The sequence below is a fragment of the Equus quagga genome, unplaced genomic scaffold, assembly GCF_021613505.1.
Source record: "Equus quagga isolate Etosha38 unplaced genomic scaffold, UCLA_HA_Equagga_1.0 203_RagTag, whole genome shotgun sequence".
Taxonomy (NCBI): Eukaryota; Metazoa; Chordata; class Mammalia; order Perissodactyla; family Equidae; genus Equus; species Equus quagga.
Genome location: NW_025798627.1, coordinates 989,208 through 1,007,174, shown reverse-complemented (window position 1 = coordinate 1,007,174; position 17,967 = coordinate 989,208). Strand labels below are relative to the sequence as shown.

General features: G+C 38.8%; 1 protein-coding gene across 3 annotated transcripts in view; it reads right to left on the bottom strand.

Moving 5' to 3' along the window:
• Window positions 1-17,967, bottom strand: part of LOC124233511 (DNA-binding protein SATB2) — a 181,921-nt gene that overhangs the window by 110,696 nt on the left and 53,258 nt on the right. The gene's annotated exons all lie outside the window — the stretch shown is intronic.

Below are 17,967 nucleotides of genomic sequence, written 5' to 3'. Positions count from 1 at the left end.
CCCTTTAGGGTTGCCTTGAGGCCTTAAATGAGAATGAGAGTGTAGCACTGGGATTGGTATACAGTAAGTGCTCAGTAAATGTCAGGGAAAAAGAGATCCTGAAAGGTTCTGAGTGTAGACATAACAGTCAAAGCAAAGCTTGAGGAAAGTTAACCTAAACTAGAATGCAGGTGGACAAACAGAGGGAAGCATTCTGAGGGGAGAAAAAAAGAGCTAAATAATACAGACAGGTGTGTCTAATCACAACCATACAGCCTCTTCCTGACTCCCTCTAAGGGGAGATCCAGACCCCACCAAATGCCACAGCACAGTAGAGAAGGATAGAGAAGAAAGAACAGGCTACATGCCCAGTAGGGGTATCTGACTCACAGTATCGGAGAAAGCTCAATAAAAAGGGCATAACTATCAAAGTACATTATTATAACGATAATAATATATATAACTATACATGTATATTATTTCCAATGCTCACATTCCATAAGTAGGTTTTGTAACCTCAATCTGAAAAATGAGAAAAACTAACAATGATTAAATTAGGTAGGGCTACATGCACACACATACACCTCGAGCCCACCAGGCACATGGCAGCTGCTCAGTAAACGCCAGTTCCCATTTCTTCTCTGAATATGTATCACACTCTCTCTATGTCTAGAGTATTGATCCCCAATATTCACTTCTAGAAATTGTACACATTCTTCAAATTCTGCCCCATAAATAATTCCAACCCTGATCAACACAGCTTGAAGTAATTCTTTCTCTACACAGATGCACAATAAATATTCTTGGTTGGTTTGTGTATCTCATAAGGAACTTACTTCATCACAATATCCCTTTATGTTACCTTACAGTTTGCGGACTGTTTTTTTCAAACCATTAGCTCACCCTCATGAGGACAGCAGGGGCTCAGTAATCTAACTGGAAGTGAGGTGAAGATCAGAGAAGAGTGACCTTTCAAGGTCATCAGTGGGTTACAGCCAGGACTAGACCCTGGGCTTCACCTGACAAGTTTTCCAACTACCGGACCAACCCTTTCCACTTAGCTCTACCCATGTGCCAATGCCCAGCCACTTGATAGGTCCCCGGAGGGCAGGGCCCTGGCTCGTCCACAGCCACACATCAGGTAGGGTCTTGACATTTAATGTTAAACAAAGGAACATATGAGACTAATGAGCAAACAGGTGACAGGCTCAGAAGCCTGAAGAGTCAGCTACACTCGGGACTTCTCTGGAAAAAAATCGCCTCCCACAAGAGCGCCATTTCAGACATAAACATTGTTTCCCAAATCATCTTTCCTAGTGCCAAGGAATTTATCATCTGCAAACATTTACAAAATGCCTAGTGACTATTAAAGACGTAGTTTTTCAAGGTCTTTGAGTCACAAATTATGGGCCTTTATTTTGGGGTTGAAATTCATACAAATGTTAACATGATTGAATTGAGCACAATATAAATGAAATTGTTTACATCCAGACAAATCTGTTCACTAAAATACAGAGGACCAATCCACTCTTTATGTAATGACTCTAAACCAAATAACAAAATGCAATTGTAGGTAAATTTCCCATTAGTGACATAAAATTAGGTTGAGAATGGAGGCAATTTTTGTCCAAAATTAAAAAGATGCAATAATGGAAACCAGTTTTTCACTCTCTCAATGCAGTATTAAGCCAGAGTTGAGAGTTGACATATCACAAAAAGAAATATCAATACTTGCATGTGTTTGTATGTTTTTCTTATTTTTATCATTTTCTCAAAGAAATCAAATAGTCTTCTCAGCAGATGCATAATTCATATCATTAGTATTATTTACCTCCAACCATGTAAAAACAGGAGTGGTGATTACACATTATAGTTCATCAATAATTGATTCAAGTTTTTAGAAAAGTCGATCACCTCTGAGGATAAAATAAAACGTGGTGATAATACAATATAATCAATAAAACATCAGAATGGTTTGTATTAAGCACAAGTCATTCATTCATTCAACAAATTTTTCTTTTGTGTCTCCAGCATAAGTCACGGAGATGCAAAGATAACCCAGTGTACACTATCCCTGTAATTATGGAGCTTGCACTTGAGTAGAGAAGCTTATTATTCTTAAACACACAGCTAAGTGAAACCACTCTTAAAATAAACCAAAATGATTTACCCCCTGTACCCCAAATATAAGAAATATTTACTTCGTGAAGCCCTGTAAAGTACACAAGAATACTTCTCTTTTAGCAGTGGCATATAGATAGATGCTGATAAAACAGGTATATATTGGGCATACTGTAGAATAAAACCCACAAACCAATCTGTAAGACAGACACAGGAACCCAGCCAGATATCAGCAGCATTCCTATAATGCAGCTCAAGGAATGATTTTCTTTTATTCCAGGTGCATTTTAACATTAATTTTAAAAGCAAAGTGAAAATTCAGCCTGGGAAAAAAATGAGACATTAGCTTTAATATCCAAAGGGTGGGGTTTATATATCTCATAACTCCCTGGAAAAGATGTCGGCAAAAGAGTATCAATAAAAACCCCAGCCTGAGAGTACCTAAGCCTTGGGGCTTCTGGTTAGGGGTATAATTTCCACAATACACCAACTGCTGATGAGGCCCCTTGTAAAAACGGGAGTACTGGTGACATTGATTGCATCTGTTCACCCTCCACAGAGTGCTTGTGTCCCTATGCTCAGCATATAATTTTCCATTGTTCAGTTATGCTTTGTTAAAGAAATTAAAAATTGTCTGTCCTATATAATAAGAACATAGAATTATTTACACATAAATCAGTTCACAGGAAATCACTACCCAGCAGTATATAATAACTCAGCCTGTGTTTCCAACCAGTGGCCTAACTGTGGTACATCATCAAATTGTAGCAGCGTAATGCATAGCTTAGTGGTACCTCAATACAACTTACTGGAACTCTTCTACACCTTCTGCTTTGATTTTAAAGGATGTCTATATTTCAAATGTCTCGTATTGGGGCAAAAGTAAAAGGAAAATAGAATAGCATTCTTCTGGCATTTTACATTATTCAAGTGCCATTATAACTAACACAAATTAATGAAACCTCACAACATGCTTGTCTGGGAACTTACAATACAGTTAATCCTGTATTTATAACAATACAAAAGAAAACACCAGACAAAAATAAATAATTCAACGATTCAGAATAAATGTTGAGGCTAGACTGTTATATAAATTTATCTGAACGTCAACAGACACCATACACACACACACACCCCCCCCAAATGTACCATAGCCTGTCGCCACAGACAGCTCGTCTAGCAACAATAACATAGGTATTATCGGCAAACACAAGCAAGATCAGTTTTTCCCTTTTTAAGAACGCTAACTTTTATTCTTAAATCACATCTGTATCTTTCAGGGGAAATTATCATTAGGAACATTATTAGTATTAAAAAGCTGAAATACGAATTTTAGAGCACTTTCTGATTAAATTATGGTGACACACAGCTGTCTCCCACACTTTTCTTGAGCTGACTACCCCCTTACACTACAGAAACATTCTACTTAAAAGATATACACAGTACCATTTGGTGCCTGGTAATTCTATACATGGCTTTTACATTTTGCAGCATAAAGATTTTGTCTCATGTAATAGATGCTGCTTCACATTTGGGAAACATTATGTTATAACCATGACTTTTATTAGATTATTTAATATAAGCACTAAGTAACTAGACTAAATTAATAAAGACCTTATTGAAAAAAAAAAAAACAGAGAGAGAACAAAATTATTCCACAAATTAAATAAAACTTTCTGAAGTTGGTATTTTAGAAACCTTTATTTAATTTTCAAAATTCCAATTCTTCTGAAAAACAGCCAAAATATTGGTCAGGATATGAAAAAAATATGGTTAGTGTTTAGTTATTTATTTCATAAGAGTGCCATTTAAAACTATTACATGGGAGAATAGGACAAATGAGAAAGAAAAGTGTTATGAGAAATTATTTGGGATCTGTTCTAAGCTTCTGTCACTGGTTAAAAACTATTTCATCTGGTATATATTTTCTTATTATTGTTCTAAGTTTGTTTAATCATTACCTAAAAGAGTTTTGAATTAAAGGATTAATTTTGGCAGGTAACACAAACAAACTTCTCTTTTTTTCCTTTCTATTCAGAAATACATATGCATAAAGAGAGCTCCCTCCACATGTGTCCCCCTACAATATCTTTAATAATCAAAGACAGGGGAAAAAGTATAGCCTTTTAAACATACTTCTCTACATTCTAGCAGATGCTATTCATAACTTATGTTTAGCCAGTGTTTCTGCATCCTCTGGGGTAAGAAGTATCTACTGAAGATCTAAAAATACAGTTGCCACACGTATTCCACATCCTAATTAATGACATGTACTCTTTTCAGATGGGAGCTCGAACATTACAAGAGGTTTCCCGAGGACCTGGCTTTCTAGGTACCCCATCAATGGGCTCAACGCCCTTGGAAATCCCATCAATTGCATGCTCCCAATTATACCTTCCAGAATTGTCCTTAGGCATATTCTGTTTCCTATAATTTAAGGTTACATAATATCTGATCTTAAGGGCAATATTATGATGGCATGTTGATTATCAAAGAAAATGGTGCCATATAATATGAAGGCAAAAAGTATATTCATGTATGCTGTACATTTTTATTCATGTTCCAACTAACCTGATTTCACAGTAATTTGTTAAGAAAGTACATGACATGAAAGCAAGTATGGCTGTAACTATTACAAAATGGAAACTGCTTTTGGTTTGGAGGGGTTTTGTTGAGTTTTTTAAAAAAGTGTCTTTGGTTCCTTTAAGAACATTTTAATAGTTTTTTACTTTCAGTCCATCTTCATATATACTCTACCATTAAATCTAATAATGTACATGGTTTGCAGATTTCAGATATTTTACATTCAAAAAAGTTCTGACGGTTCCTTGATTTCCATATTTTGGAAATGTCATATTTAAATGTGGCTAACCAAACTTTTAAATATGGTACAACAGTTTTAATGGTTATAATAAAGAAGCCAAGGGCCCAATACATAGGATGTAATCTCTCATTAGGCAAATGTCTCTGGAATTAAATTGAAGGTAGATCTATAGTTACAACATGCAAGGTGATGAGTAATAACAATGATCTATTTGCACCCCCTTAAATATTTAGCCACGTCAGGAAAATGCCATACAAATCAATGGGCAACTGAACTACGGTAGAGACCTAGCAATTATTCCTGACAAGATGTCTAGTTATCCCAGGGTAGTTGGGCCAAACAATTTCAAGTGACCTAGAGTATAGGGAAAGATCAGAAATGAATTCTTTTTCTCCCCATTCCCAGGAATTTACAGTGTTATAAGGACTGTGCTGCTGAGAGTGGGCATGTTAAGTGAATGGGTTCCTAGTTCACCCCTAGAGCAGTTGTGGGCTCTACTCTGGCCTCTGGAAGAGAAGCTCCAGGGGTGGGTCCCAGGAGATGCTGAGAAGGAGCCAGGTCTGGTGAACACTGCCTGGTAAAAATGAGGACCTGGAGCATGAAGATCAATCCACTGATTCTCCTGGAGAGAAGGCAGGAGACCAACAAATTCCCAGTTTCCTCTCCTCCATCTCACAGCAGATATTCTCACTGCTAGCAGGTAGGATAAGCAAAGAGAAAAGGAGGAAGTGAGGGCGTGTGAGAAGGAAGATGGTTAGGAGTTCCATTTCTTTTTACGTTTGGAGGATTTGGCATGGGCTGAATAGGTCATAGCCAGAAAAAAGTTTCCTGTATGTGCATCAACTTCAGAAACTCTTGACCTTACTCAGACTAAAACCCACCAGAAAGCAAGGGTCGTGTCAGTTTGTTTTATACAACGTGGTCCAGCCCCATTGGCATGAGGATGCCTAAAATACAGGGGGTGTGACATAAGGAGAAAGTCCCTTCATTTCAAAGAGCAGCAGACTGGGAAGCGGGTATCCAGGTCTGGTCTTGGATCTGCCTCCTATCCACAATAACTCTGCACCTGTGGACTACTCACCTAAGCTCTCTGGGCCCCTATTTTCTCTTCTATAAAATGAGAATTTGAAAGCAAAAACAGAATAAAACCACCATCACCAACAACAAAAAACTCCTCTGCCTAACTCACAAAATGGTAATTATAATAAAATAATATGAGCTAAACCATACTAAAACTTATAAAGTGCTGTATAAACATGTGCTGGCATTCATGAGTTGTAAGTGAACATGAAAGAAGTAAGCAATACATTTTTTAGGATATTTTTAAGGAAAAGTTTCCTTTACTTAAGCAAAAAGGTCAAACGTCTAAAATGTCACTGGCTAACATGGCCAGTCATCTGATGTAGTCCAAAGACCTGGGCTTGGAAACTGGTTCCATCTCTGTAACCGGGTGAAGTCACTCCATCTCTCTGAGCCTCCTTCAGCATCTTTAGGAGCAGCCAAAATCTGAGCGGAGGCGTCAGGAACCACATCTCACCACCCCGCCCTCTGCTGCAAAGCTTCCCAGGATCCTCCGCACTTGTAAATACTTATTGTCTCTATTCCTCACGGGACTCTCAGCTCCACAATGGCAGATAGTTAGTAGAGGCACACAAATATGGAAGGAAAGAAGCGAGAGAGGGAGGAAGGAAAGAAGGGAGAGAGGAAGAAGAAAGGTGGGAAGGAGGGAGGGAGGAAGGAGGGAAGAAGGGAAGTAAGGCAAAAAAGAAGGAAGGAGGAGGGAGAGAGGGAGAGAGGGAGAGAGGGACGGAGGGAGGAAGATGGGTGGGAGGAGGGAGGGAGGGAGGGAGGGAGAGAGGGAGAGAGGGAGAGAGGGACGGAGGGAGGAAGATGGGTGGGAGGGGGGAGAGAGGGAGAGAGGGAGAGAGGGATGGAGGGAGGAAGATGGGTGGGAGGGGGGAGAGAGGGAGAGAGGGATGGAGGGAGGAAGATGGGTGGGAGGGGGGAGAGAGGGAGAGAGGGAGAGAGGGTTGGAGGGAGGAAGATGGGTGGGAGGGGGGAGAGAGGGAGAGAGGGAGAGAGGGATGGAGGGAGGAAGATGGGTGGGAGGAGGGAGGGAAGGAAGGCAGGAGAAAGGGAGGGCCACTCTGCCATCACCGTGGGCAGCATGAGCTCACTTTGCAGGCTCACCTGATGTTCCCTACCCAGACTCTGTCCCCAGCATCCTGTTAACCCCCAACAAATAGAAAGTTAAGCTCCTATACTCTTGGCACCCTGGACATCCAGCGAGACCAGCACAAGAGATATCCTAGACAGCTGCTGAAGGCACAGAGAAAGCCCTGAGGGCTGAAACCCTCAAACCAAATCTTCTCATAGAATCCATGCCACCCCCAGAGACTTACTGATGCTCTCTCTCCTTCAGCTCTGACCTTCTAGAAACACTGCCTGAGTACTTTGGGACCCAGTAATGGCGTCTTGGATTGCCGTCATTTTAAAAACACATTAAGCCTTCAAAACTGTGAAAATAAACTCAACATTGAATTGGTGGGTTAACTTTTCTTTCATTAAAATTCTACTTTTCTATTAAAAAAAATGGCAAGCACCCAGCTTTTTGTTTCTTAGGGAGGGCTCATTTTTAAACTTTCAAAGTATGGTAAACAACTTCTAAATTCAGGATAATTGAAGGTCTGCCAGTTGGTGAGCAAAACAACAATGGCTTTCACATCAACCAAAAAAGGGAACGTGGTTCAATCAGGATGTTTTTAACTGAATATCATTCTGCCAACTGCACTTCTTACTAAAATAACAAAAGCTGCTGCCTACAGACAACTAATGGACTACCACCTGAATAAATATAATTGTGTCCATTACTTATTTATAATCAAATTATTAGCTAAGAGTGACTTTCCCGGGGATTCTTTTATGTTAATGAAAGACAATAACACAAATATTAGAACAAGCAAGATACTCTTAGATCAATTTTGCATTTCCATAGCACCAAACAGAAGAAATAAATTGTTTACATGCTTCCACAAATAAGTAATTTCCTCTCCTTAAAGATATATTTATATAGGGCCAACTAAGCCCCTAGCACAACCCACATAAATAAATAAATCTAATCCATTCAGGAAGCATGATGCTGAAAATTAAGAGCAAGGTATTGAAATCTCAAAATTATCTAATTATAAATTCTAAGAAATTCCCAAGGAATCATTGATATATGAGTCTTGTAGACAAGGATTCCTTTTATTCAAGGCTTTAAAAAGTGAAAACTAGTAAGGAAGATGAGAAGACAGGAATTATATGAGAGCTAATAATAATATAATATAATTATAATAAAATAATGTAAATTTCTATTGTGCTCCATTAGGTAAAAGGCTGGAAAGAAGGCCCTAAGGGCTTGGTATCAGGTGGATTTTTTTTTTAATTCAACCATCCTTGAAACAACTTGAATGATATTTCATTTTGATTCTAATACCAAGCCACCATCAACCTCCCACCTCTAAAAGGAAGGAAAGTCACAAATCTCAAAATCTTATTCAGTCGCTCAGGTCACTAAGTCAAATGTGAAAAAAAGATCAGTTTCTTTCACCTTTTGTTGTTTTATTTTGTTGTTTTAACATATATATTCTACAATACATGGAAAGAACATAGAAAATATTCACTGTAAGAAGACTGATTTTCTTCACGTCTAATTTTTTACCTACTGATGAAGAGGATGTGCCTTAATAGGCCCAAATTTTCCTCTTATATTCATTTTTAGTTTTCAATAGTTTATTATCATGTTCACTTTATAATGATTCATCAAGAAACTGGACATTTATTTTATGTTTATCATGGTATTGCTAAGTTGCTACACTAGAAGAAAGTAATTAACCAAGTTATCCAATTCACATTAAAATTAATCCATACCAGAAACAAATAAGTTATTAATTTGTAGCTCTAATATAATACTTTTCAGTATGATTCACAGTAAGTTAAACTTAAGTTAAAATGCCCTTGAACATTTATTTATCAATTTATGCTTCTTACACACTTGGAAACATCTCAAAACCAGTCATAATCAATCATGGACTACCTCATTCATCTGCGTGCCCTAGCCTGGTGACTGACATTTAGCAGAGGCTCAAAAGAATGCTTGCAAAATAATATTGAAACATGATTATGCTCTAGGAAATATGAGTCCAAAAATGATCGCAAATTTCTCCCTAATCACATCTATGTGATATATAATTTTAGCACTTAATTGGTATTTGTCAAGAAAAATAAAGAAAAGCAAGAGCTTTGCAACTCTTGCTCCTGCTACCAAATTACTTGATGACACTGAATATTGGGTTGGAGTGGTTCATATAATAACGCTTACAAGAAACCAGAATAAGAGCTCTAAAAAATGAATCTTTTATTCACCCATCAATTCCTCCATGTAAAGGACGTATTATGGTATTTGAGGCACAGCTAGTTCTCTCTCTGATCCATTCATGATGACGTAGACTATGTCAACTGTTGAATACGTGTCTTGCCCCTCCATTGGCAAGAAATAATTTGCATTGCAATATGACTTCACATGAGATATTGTACATGTAAAATATCCAGCAATTTTCAATATGGGCTGGATTTAGACTCTAACTCTTTATGCACCCAAACCTGGAGACAGAACCCCTATTTGGTCTCCTCCTACTTTCAGTCCCTGCTTGGTTCATACAAACCTTTTATTCTTTACCCACAAAATGCAATCATTAGTATCAAAATATTTTCTTAAAAATCTGCTCTAATAGAGTCATAAGAGAGGCTTGAGATTTTCATATTTGCTGTCTCTATTATCATTTTGGAAGATAATTAATGCTTCACCCCAAGGCATTCAAAATAACTGTTGCAATAATCCAAAAATTCAATGGCCCAGAGTGACTATCCTCACACAAAGGTTCATTCTGCATGATTTAAAATATTCACTTTTGCAAAGGTAAGGCCTACAGATGTGTTTTACAAAAACGACAATAACATTTTGCATTTGAAATGCAGAGGAAAATGACCTTTCAAAGTCGCCACAGCACGAAAGGAAGTCACAGTCCCACTGGTCTCTGGAAACTCCAAAGTCCTTAGGGAGCAGCCAAGTAAATAGTTGGCCAGGCTGGTTTGCCACTCTACACTGAGAAACTGCCCAAGTGTAACCTGACCCATGGTTCTTAGTGAAAATATCACCTCTTTTGTGAACTTACTCCCAGCAAATACATTTCTGGTTTAATGGAAAAGAAGATCTGGGTTCACACTAATCAGGCCCAACGGAAGGCCGTATTAGCAGTTTGGCAGGTGCCCGAGGGCCATACCTCATCTGCATAAAATGGAGCAGATTGCAACCGCCCTCATCTTTTTTATTTTTAAACTGGTTTTTGAAGCTGAGCATACATAAAATCTCAGAGGGAGAGACAAGGAGATGGTAGTGCATACATTTTCCTCCATGCATTTATTTTCATTCTTTTTATACAAACCATCTTCCTGAATGGCTATTTACTGAAACAAAGATAACAAAATAAAAGGTGCTAGGAAAAGGAGTAGGCAGGGATCACAAATGCTAAAAAAAAAAAAAAAAAAAAAGCTTGTGTCTTTTAATAGATCTTCATGATCCTCTACAGCATAATTTTAAATCAGTTTTCATTTGAATTTAGTTTTTATATTTTGTAAAAACCTGCAAAATGGAAATATACCCTGAATTTGGGAAGCAGGCTGCAGCTAGCAGAGATTTCAAAACAAATAATTATTTGTTAACCTATGACGTGTCTAATAGAGAAAAACATTACATGAAGTATCACCATTATCATCTCAACACTAGCTTCTGCTGCTCATAGAATAATTTAAAGTGGCAGTGCTCTTTATATCCTAGGAATGGATAATCTAAGTCACTCAGTTTAAGCCCGGGTGAATCTGAAAAATAACTCAACAATAACTAAGGATGAGTAATGTAAGACATACAAAATCTGGAAGAGAAGAATAAATGCACAGAGGTAAGATATCAGATAATTTTTTTAATGAAGTTAATATAGACATGGAAGTCCCAAGAGAGAGCCATGAGAGAAGAAACTGCTTTCTGTTGCTTTAGAAAAACAGAAGGTGCTTAGCAAGGTGCTAGGGAGCACAAGGATGTTACAAGTAAAACAGATTCACATCAGAGAAGCCATTATCATTAAGTATATTCCATACCTCTACAAGATGGTCGACTTAAGGTCACGAATAGGAAATGCCTGGTGGTTTTGAGGGAGAGGATAAGAGGATCTTGAAGTCACTTCACAGGGCAATGAGAAGCCACTATAGAGCATTAAGAAATGCTTGAGGGCAGGCCCTGCGACCCAGTGGTTAAGAGCAGCAGCAGCCCAGGGTTTTGCTGGTTCGGACCCTGGGCGTGGACATGGCACCACTCATCAGGCAACGCTGAGGCAGTGTCCCATATAGCACAACCAGAGGCACTCACAACTAGAATATACAACTATGTACTTGGTTGGGGCTCTGGGGAGAAGAGGAAAAAAAAAAAGATCGGCAATAGATGTTAGCTCAGGGCCAATTTAAAAAAAGAAAGAAAGAAATGATTGAGAAATGCCAATCTATCAATATCAACAAAAGGCAGGCGCAAACTTTTCTAGAGCTGGGGAATCTAGGTCACAGGAGACTGCTACATAACCGGGCCATACAGGAGCTAAACAAACACTGTTGTAGTGAAAGGAATAAGGATGAATGCTGTCAACCTCGGAAGGAACAAGAGAATCTGAAAACAGGCTAAACAGAAAGGCAGGTATGGTAGAAAGTGAAAAGTTCTGGATTCGAATCAGAAGACCATGTCACCCACCTCTCAATCCCTCTCAGTCTCCTCCCCTGTAAACAAGATGATACTGGCCTCCATCTCAAGGGTTGTAAGGACGTTCAATGAGGTAATATGAATTCAGGCTCTCTGTAAATTCTAAACCGCTAACCAAATGTAAGCAGCCATTGTTGCTGATGCTATAAAGAGCAAGCACAATGACAAAGAGTTTAAAATGATTGATTCCTTGTTCAGAATCTTAGAGGAAGGAGGGCATTATTTCCTCTGACAGTAGGAAAGAGTGAAACTCCTAAAGAGCCAAGTAAATGTTCTGACAAACTGAGCTAGAAGTGGTGATGAATAGCCAATCTTTCAACCTTTAAATACAAAGATATAGATAAGATCTAATCAAGTTTTAAAAATTCATGTTTGACCAGGTAAAGACATATAACTAACTATTGACTCTTGGGAGTGGAGGCCATTTTGCAATTTCCTGTTTATAAAGAGGACAAAATTCCAGGTGATTCCAAAGAGTCCACATTTATGAGTTCTTACTATGCACCAGACGCTTCCTTGTATCGATTTTCACAAAAATCCTTTGGCATAGATATGAGTGTCTCCATTTTAGACTAGGCTAGATAACTTGCCTAAGGTCACAAAGATGGCAGAGACTGGAACCCAGGTTTGCCTGACTCTAAAGCCCATACTTCTTCTCCCACAACACGGCACCACTTACCCTCTGGAGAACTCCTGCTATGAGATCCAACTCAAAAAATATCCCCAGATGAAATAGCTCTTTTCCTGTTCCCCTGAGAGAATTCATCTCACTGCATTTTGTATTCGTTCACGAGGTAAATAACTATACAGTTCACGTGAAATCCCCTTTCGCCATTAAGCTGTAGGCTACTCAAGGGAGCTTCGTCTTAGTCATGCTTATGTCATCCTTGTAGCTCCAGCACTGAACTGAGCACCTGGCATAAAATAGGCATCCAATAAATATGCAGTGAATGAATCAACAGAACTTGCAGACTCCAAGCTGCCACTAAGTAACTTGATCCCAACTCTTTCATGCTATCGTTTTTATTAACCACCTTTATTCATTTAGGGAGGATCAATGAGGAGCCAGGCAGGGTTGCTCCAGGTACCGCATCAATGCACTCATACATTACATGAGCAATCCTCATATTCGTATAAAGTCAGAATTAACCCCACTTTACAGATTAAGAAACAGTAGCGGAAAAATGTTAAAGCAACTTGCTACAGGCGCAGTTTCTAATAATAGTAACGATAACAATAATATCATGAATTAAGTACCTATTTTGTGGCAAGCACAGTGCCAGGATTTAACACATATTATCTCCTTTGATCTTCACAACAAACCAAGAAGGTAGATGTTATCATCACATTTTGCAGATGAGAATACCAGAGGACAAAAAGGTTAAGCAGTTTCCCAAGATTACACAGCTATCAAGTGGCAGAACTACTATTTAAACTCAGGTTTTTATGACTCCAAAGCCCACATTCTTCCCACTATATCAAGATCCCTTCTACTATGCTATGTTGCTTAAATCTGTCTATTTTAAATACCTGACATAAGTACTCGAGATAAAATAAATGTCTAAGGGACTATTGAAACTAAATTGGTCACATTTAATAAACAGGTCAGTCAGAATTAAAAATAACATATGCGCAGGTAAAAGGAGGTCCAGGGATGTAGGTCTGAGTCAATGAACTGAATCAGTTGTATTTTGTTGGACCCAAAATACCATACATTGCTTTTGAACATAAAAAAATCTGTGCAATACTAATATTCTCTTCCAAATGCATCATAAATTTTTTCACTCATTCATTTTAACATTTATGGAGCATTTGCCCAGGTACTAGAAATACAAAGTGGTGAACGAGATAGGCATGGTGCCTACGCCCATGAAACGTAGAGTCTACGAGGTCTAAACAACAAGCAAAGACATAACTAAGACTTTAAGAAGAGTTTGGCACAAAAATAACAGGACACTATGAGAAATATCCGAAAATGGCCCGAGGGATGGAAAGGAACCTGCCTCGAAAGAGTGGTGAAAAGCAGGTGCTGGGCAAAGAATATACGACGGTCATGAAGCATGAAGGCCAGCCCTGGTGGTCATGGTTAAGACTCAGGGCTCTGACCGCCACGGCCCAGGTTTGTGTCCAGTCAGGGAACCACACCACCTGCCTGTTAGGTGTCACACTGTGGCAGCTGTGTTTTGCTGTGATGCTGAAAGCTATGCCACCAGGATTTCAGATACCAGCAGGGTCACTCATGGCGGACAGGTTTCAATGGAGTTTCCAGACTCAGACGGACTAGGAAGAAGGACCTGGCCACCCACTTCCAAAAAAACTGGCCATGAAAACTTTGTGACTAGCAGGGAGCACTTCAGATAGAGCGCCAGAAGGGGAGAGGATGGCGCAGAAAGCCTGGGCAGGTTCCGCTCTGCTGTGCACAGGGGCGCTAGGATCAGAATCCACTCAGGGCACTAACAACATGAACCATAAAAGGCTTGGCTGAGGCTGAGAAATCTGAAGGCCAGCGTGGCTGGAGCAGGAATAGGGGGAGTAAGTGGTTAAGCATGGAGACCAGAACAAGCTTTGCAGGTCACAGCAAGTATTTGGATTTTACTCTAAACAGAAAACTGACGAAGGGTTTCAGGCAGATGGATGGCATTACTCGGTTTTTGTATTTAAGCCGTCACGTCACTCAGGTTATGGGGGAGTTTGAGCTGAAGTGGATCAAGAGTGAAAAGCAAGGACGCCAGTTAGGAGGCTGTTGCAACAGGTTTGGCGAGAAGGGATGGTAGGTTTTTCCATTTCCAGGTAGAAGAAATGGAAATGGAAAAAATTAGACATTTCAAACTCTTCCTCCATCCAGTATCACTGAGCTCCCTGACGCTAAAGAAAACCCAACGTGTTGAGGAGAACATGCAGAAGTTTCTAAGGTACCGGGAAGGCTCTGTTTCCTAAGCAGAGTGGTGAGCACAGGGTGCTTGTTGTATAATTTCTTCTTTAACAGTCAACATAGTCATTACTTATATTCTTGTGTAAGGAATTCTGTGCATGTTTCATAATAAAACATTTAGAGACTATCAGCGCTATGGGTTTTAAGTGCCTGCTATATCTTAGAATACTCAGACACAGATGGCAGTCTTGTAATTTCAGGCAAACTTCATAAATTCCTCAGTCTGACCTTTAAATCAGGACCATAAAGCTCTTCACCAGTCCAAATTCTAATGAAGTAGGTATTTTCTAACTCTGGGTTAACTGTAATAACAAGAAAACTGTAAGTGAAATTTAAAATCTGAAATTTGACAATGTAAAATCCTACATATCAGTGAAAATTAATCATGAATTTGTCAGCTGAGAATATAACGCAGGCTTTTAAAAATTATTACCCATTACCCCAATTAATCATAAACATACGACAACACCCAAATACAAAGATATTTATTAAAGAGTTATCTGTAACAATAAAAAAAACTCGAAACATTACCCAAATGTCTAAAACAAATGGAATGGTTAAGTAAATTATAGTATACCCATACCACCAATCATTAGGAAGTCATTAAAAATTAGTATCATGGAAAAATGTATTTTATATAAGTGAAAAAATGTTACATGTAGATACAGCCCTGTGCCTGTGGGAGGGAAGGAAAAAGAGACAGTGAGGGATGTAGAAAAGACTTTAACTTTATCAGCAAAATTTTTAAGGTCAGAAATATCTTGGACCACAGGTGACATCAAAGGAGAATTTTACTTTATCCTTCACACCATTTTGTATTTTTCAAATTTTCTACAATTTGTGCATTTATTACTGTTAAATCCCTGTACTTTCCTTGCAAATTATTAAGCAAGGCAACCTACACAGAAAAAGGAAGCTATTTGCATTTAGAAATCTCTGTTCTTTTACAAATTCTTGACTATTTTGAGATGAGAAACTCTCCAATTTAGAAACCTTTAGATAGAAACATGAACAGTTCCAATGTTGCCTAAAAGAATATTAAGCAAGAAAGCCTTGATACTCAAAGTGGCTGGATAGGAACACCAACGAATTAAACCAATCTGGTCAGGTAGCAAAATTCAATCCCCTCCTCGTCTTCCCTGTCTATTCAGTGAACATCCATGCTGTGCCTTCTGGGATGGCAGGGTACCAAACCACAAGGAGACCCAGGGAATCAGAAGACAATCTCTGACAACATGGGGTTTCTTATCACCTGGCTGGAGAAAGAGCAGGTAATGCAAGAACAGCAGGGAAAAATCAGCAAGTAAAGGAGCCCCTTTCACACACTAAGGGAAGGCAAAGCGAGGGAAAGAACCACCTCCGAAGGCTATGCTGAGAAGCTGTGCTGACTGAGTGAGACTTCACCTGCGGAAACACTGCAGAGGGTTGCCAAATGGAACAAGTCGCCAGTGCCGACTCAATGAAAGCAACGTTAACGCCATGACCAGGAGGGAGAGAAGAACTTTCACACAAAAACAACCATCTCAAAGGCCAGCACTTCTGATGCCCGCCGTGGACCTGCTGGCTCTGGTTGAGCTCACTTCCTTCCGTGGGCTGCCTGAGAGATGATTGTTATGTTAACAGATAGAAGACAGAATATAAGTGGCAGCACTAATTGACAAAACCAATAACTCTGAGTTAATGGTTACTTACCTTAATTAAAATAGTGCACATTATTTAGAAGAAAGTTTTAAAATACCACGGAAAGAGCAATACAGGATATAAAATGGCTCAGTATAGTTTTGGGTGCAACCACAAAAGAAAAATATGTCATTTAAGCCAGAAACTATTCATTTACTATGTATACTTAGTATAAAAACAGTATATCCATTTTAAAAATATGAACATTGTATTGTTTTAATGCTGTATGAATCTTTAAAGGCCCCCCAAATAACTAACATTTATAAAAACATAGCTTTAAATTAAATGACATTTTAAATAAAATCATGCAAATCCCCAAACAAGCAATTTTTAAAAAAAGAAATTTGGCATTCTTTAATTTTGCCCCCAAGTATTATATTTCATTGATTGGAATACCAGACTACCCTTCTTTTTCTTTCTTTTTGGTTATGCCCTTAAAATAACTGTGATGCTCCCGTCGCTAAAAGCTTTAAACTTGTAAATAACCCCTCCCAGAAGCCCAAATCTCCATATCTTAATATCATGAAAGCTGGAACTGTAAAATAAAATCTGTTAGCAGCTGAAATCTTAATGAGGTTCTACAAAGAAGCGGCTTTTCTGCAATGACTCAATGCATGGAAACAGTTGAGTAATTAGAAATGCATGGGCTGAATGTGAGTTGGCAAATATAATACCACAGAATGTACCCAGAACTAGGGTTGTCCCAGTTCAAATGAGACTATATTCCTTTACCAGTGCAGGCACACGACTAACCTGAAATGTCTGGCTGAGAGATAGGTGTGAGCCCATAAAATTATGTCCCTTGACTCCCCATTTACATGGTGACAATCTGTTCTGGCCCACCAGCAGCCTGTTCTTCAACAACAAAGCACTTCAGAAGAAACTCTGCATAATGTTGGTTTCATCTGACATAACAGAAGCCAACGACTATTGGACTGGAGAAGTGGTTCTCAAAACCAGGGACATGAGACCCTCCCCCCTCATAGAGAACTTATGAAAATGAAGATTCGGGGGTCTGCACCAAAGGACCCGATGCACCAGGTCGGGATGCGCCCTGGAACCTGCACTTAGATCAGCACCCCACAACAAAGCAGGCCTCTCAGGGAAATACCAGAATAGGGCACGCCCCTGAGGAAGTGTAGGAAGGCCAGAGGGAAATGCAAATAACGGGTGGAGGGAGGAAAGCCACTTTTTTTTTTTTTGATTACTCCACCACTATCATTTTTTCAGGGAAAAGGAATACTTTTCCTCAAAAGTATTCTCTGAACCTTCACACATACAACTGCAAACTTAGAACATGTCCTAGAAATATTTTAGTACAATTATTCATGGTAAAGAAATCAAACTCCACATGCTTATTTCTAGTTGTATATATACATACATATTCTTAAAGAGGAAAAAATGCAAAAGCTCTCAGGGCCAAACTCTATCCATTCTTACTTAGGAATTCCAAAAATTTCGGAATGCTTAATTATATGAATATTGCATGGTCCATGGTAAGTACTATTATTTATTCTCGGCATACTGCAGATAAAACACAGGCAGAGTCTTTACAATTAACACACCTTACAAGGTAGAAGTTAAAAT